The sequence below is a fragment of the Lepisosteus oculatus genome, chromosome 14 (genome assembly GCF_040954835.1).
Source record: "Lepisosteus oculatus isolate fLepOcu1 chromosome 14, fLepOcu1.hap2, whole genome shotgun sequence".
NCBI classification, from domain to species: Eukaryota; Metazoa; Chordata; class Actinopteri; order Semionotiformes; family Lepisosteidae; genus Lepisosteus; species Lepisosteus oculatus.
Genome location: NC_090709.1, coordinates 46549586 through 46554142, shown reverse-complemented (window position 1 = coordinate 46554142; position 4557 = coordinate 46549586). Strand labels below are relative to the sequence as shown.

Here is a 4557-nt window from a genome sequence, read left to right as displayed (position 1 = left end):
TTGGCACGCCTGTACCGTATACACGAAACCTCTTAGAGTTGCGAGAATACTTGCTTTGTATATAAAATACATTGTGAATGCTTTCTCAGCCTTTACTTATAAGTTTTATGACATTTTTTTGACCAAGCACGAATATTCTTTTGTCCATATCTTCGCAATGGAAGCACAGAACGACGTCAAACCAAATGCATTTTAAAGACCAAGACTTGTGGAAATTTCCACAGCCTCTACATAATTACATACTAACTGGAACCCGGGGGACCGCTGTGTGCACGTTCACAACGTGAGAAATACTGTTCAATATGGCTTCGTGCGAAAAACCCATATATGACCATAGGAAGCAGAACAGCGCAGTCTCCAATTACCCAGACTGTAAGCACAGGAATAAAGCTTTGTTTGATTTCTGAAACCCTTCCTTTACGTCCTGTTTTCATTCAGGTAAGGGTCAACTATATTGACAATACTACTGACAGCAGGAAGATTAAAATATTCTTTACTCAGCAGCGTATTAAAAACAGCTCCCATGATGTTCAAACCGACTTTATACACAGAACACTGACAGAGCTTTTGTGTTCTGAATCTCTTTTTCTCTGGCTTTTATTTAATGTGGCACAATGCACTGGGATAGGGCCATTCTGTTCACAAACCAATAGGATTTAAACCACAGCACCCACAATGCTGCAAGTAAGTGTTTTGCACACTAAGCAGGTCCTCTGACTTTTCCCAGCTTTGTTTTGGGTTGTGGAACCTTTATTTTTTATGCTTTTTTGAAAACACTACAGGTAATACACTGGGACAGGTCGTCTTCATGGCTCAATAGCATTTCAAATACAACAGCCACACTGCTGAAACCAAGTGTTTTACACACCAAACAGGCCCCCTAACCTTATACAACCTTGCTGTGGCTGTGCCACTTTCTTTATTTTTTTATGATTTTTTGAAGATAACACAACAGGTGATACACTGGGATAGATGGGTCTTCTTCGTGGCTCAATAGCATTTCAAGTACAACAGCCACACTGTTGAAACCAAGTGTTTTACACACCAGATAGCCCCCCTAACCTTGTACAACCTTGCTGTGGCTGTGGCACCTTTCTTTATTTTTTATGATTTTTTCAATATGGCACCATTAGACAGCCGGTACATGGGGATAGGGGGCTGCTATTCACGAGTCAATAGCTCTTCAAGCACAACAGCCACAGTGCTGCAACCAGGTGTTTTACACACCAGACAGCTCCCCTAACCTTATACAACCTTAATGTGGCTGTGGCCCCTTTCTTTATTTTTTATGATTTTTTCAATATGGCACCATTAGACAGCCGGTACATGGGGATGGGCGGGTGCTATTCATGAGTCAATAGCTCTTCAAGCACAACAGCCACAGTGCTGCAACCAGGTGTTTTACACACCAGACAGCTTCCCTAAACTTATACAACCTTGCTTTGAGTTGTGGACCATTTCTTTATTTTTTAATTATTTTTTTACTGTGATCAAGTGTTGTGCTCACTAGGCAGGTCACCTGACCTTTCACAGTCATGCTTTGTTGTGTGAAACTTTAATTCTCTTTTTAGGATTTTTTGAACATGGCAACTTCCACCGAGATGTGTAGGGGGTGTGGGGGTGCTCTTCAATAGCTTTTTCATCTATACACACAAACAGATGTAACCAAGACACTCAGAACCTGTCACGCAGGGGCTGAATGCTGAGGATAGGGATCCAATGTGGTGCCCTTGGCAGGGTTTGGCGCGAGACGCAGGCGTAGTCAGAGTAAACAAGCAGGGGTCCGAGTCCGGGAAGGCGTAGTACAGGTGTAGGCACAGAATCGACAGGCGAAGGCGTAGTCGAGGGACTGGCAGGGGTCAGAGTCTGGGAAGGCGTAGAAGTTGCGTCGGTGTGGATTCAGAAGGCAGAGGCGTAAACGAAGAGACAGTCTGGGGTCAGGATCCGAGAAACCGTAAAATAGGCGAAGGTACAAAATCGAGTGGCTAAAGCGGTAGTCAGAAAAGCGGGGTCGAGGTCCAGGGGAGAAGTCGTAGTAAGGCAAAGGCGTAGTTAGTAGGTAAGCTCCGGGAGAGAATCTCAATCGTGAGCAATGACCGGGGGACAGATGAGGGTTTAAGTAGAGGACTGATTTGCACGTTTGGTGCGGGGAGAGCTCGAGGGAATGCGGGAGCGCTTGCTTGCATGAGGGAGATTCGTGACAGAACCAACAGAATCAACCTGAACTCATAGAAAAACAAGAATGCCCCTGAGACACCTGCACCCCCCTCCTGGACCGCTCTGGTATCAACACCCCCAAACCCATCCATTCCAGCTAACAAGACTCAGAATGGGTGCAACCCTCCAACCTGGACCAAGAACTTCCAATCTCTGATGTTACTGTCTCTAAAGTCGGACGTCATGTTCTGCGGATGTGCAGTGTGCCTTTTCTCTTGTCGTGTTCAAAGTGATTCGTTGCATAAGCTCCTGACTGCATGTTCTATATTCCTCTGTTATTTCATTCAGATGACCTATGTAGTGTGATCACAAGGTTCAGCACCAGCAGAACCTGCAGACACATCAGCTGACCTCGACATGATTTGAACACACAATCTTCTGAGCTGGAGTCAGACGTGCTACCGTTGCTCCACAAGGTCACTTGCTACAAGAGCTTTTAATTCCCCCAAAGAGAAAAATCAGCGTCCCTGAAAAAGATTTTGTTTTCATTCTCTCCTGTGAGAAGCGCCGCTCTTCTGAAGAGGGTCTTTTCTTCCCAGACCACAGATTCTTCTTCCTGCCTGGCTCTCACACAGAGAGCAGGCACACCATCTCCACTAATGTGTTTACTATATTTATAGATCTGACCCCCTACAGCCACGATATTCCTGAACAGGATATTTACCACCAGCCTCGTGAACTTCTCATTTTGACCTCTCCCAGGAGGAGCCAATTAACACAGAATCCTCTCTCCATTTAGCAAATAACACAAAACACTGTTTACCTGTCAAGACAGAAAACCTGGCTGCTCCAGGTGAGGCTTAAACTCACAACCTCGGCATGACACCACTGATTATGTCATTTTACATGGCCTGAACCAGGAAAGAGATTGGAACTCAAGAAGTTATGGTGCTGTTTTAATACTTGCCTATTCTTGTAATTTTTCGGTCAAATCTTTTATTTAGGAGTACTTTCAATTGATGTTAATCCTTGTCCCGATGAACGACTCTGGGCCATGGTGAGTCTTGAATAATGTTCTTATAAGCTTCAGTTTGAAAAAGTGCGCTCTCCAGAAGCTACCAAAATCGCTAATGGTTACATAACACTTAATGCAAAAGCTACGTTCGGGGTTGAAAAAGAATATTACTTGCTATGAATACGAACACTGTTACAGGAGGGGTGTTAGAGCTATTTTAGCTTAGATCATCAGTTCTTCTCTGTCTATATCAACAGTGTTATCACTACTGAGTGCTAAAGGCAGGTCCTGGCAATACTTCATGAGATCTTTTTTAGAAAACATTTAAAAAATATATTTCCACTACCATACATAAAGTAAAAGATACCGAATGCAGCTAGAAGCAAATTCCAATCGAAAATGTATCAGCTTTAAAATTTTCTTTTGGATCCATACAACGATCAGCATGAGACTCAAAATATAACTGTGTTTGATTGTACAGCATAGATTGTCCAGCATTTATCTTTATATTTATGTTAAAATTAAGGTAAATATATTAAAATATCAACATCCACCTTCACAGTGCTAACGTAACAATGCTTGTCAAGTTCTCAAACAATTCCTCGTTGTATTTCTAAACGATTTTAGCAGAGGACGCAACAGGAGTATAACTGATATCTCCCGCCAGCCATTCAAATATACTTTTCCATGGGTGAAAATGGTTTTCTGGGGAGTTGCGGTGTTGATCACTATTGGACTTCCCCGGTCTCTAGTGTTGTTGTTAGACACAAGCAAAAGGCTTGCATTTTCTGCAAATATAAAGAGGGTTACGGTTTTGGCTTTAGTGGAGACAGTGTTTACATTGACAATACTAAGAAGGTCATCCCTGGGTGGACTTGAACCACCAACCTTTCAGTTAATAGCAGAACACGCTCACCGATTGCGCCACAGAGAGTGATGAGAAAAGCTGTTCTCCATTTGCACCTTTCCGGTCAAAAAATAAACATCGCTTGTGTTTTCAAGCCACAACCCATTTGTATCTGCTAGGCGGCACAGTCGTCGTGCACAAAGAACGCTTTGAAAAGCGTCAAAAGCAAGTCATTCCGAGTTGGTTGTTTGTGTTTTGGAAATGCTGTATTGCTGCCAAATGCTGAAATGATCTCTCAGCTCCTAGGTTGTCATTTCTGCTCTGTAAAGGAATAACAGCACGCGTCGGCTTCCAGCACGGTGGGTCGGGACACGATGTTGGGGTTTGGAGAGAGCGATGTCTTCCTCGTAAGTATTGTAACGCCCTCGCCCGGTGGTGAGGAGGAAGAGCACCTAGGCACTCATAGCACCACAGAGCAGGCTGGGAGTTGTAGCTGGGGAGAGTCTGAGGGTCAGCTCGATGACCAGCAGCTGACCCT

General features: G+C 43.9%; 1 non-coding gene across 1 annotated transcript; it reads right to left on the bottom strand.

Moving 5' to 3' along the window:
- Positions 1–4031: 4031 nt before the first annotated feature.
- trnan-auu (transfer RNA asparagine (anticodon AUU)) lies at positions 4032–4106 on the bottom strand. The gene has a single exon. It is a non-coding gene; the product is annotated as a tRNA-Asn (tRNA).
- Positions 4107–4557: the final 451 nt, after the last annotated feature.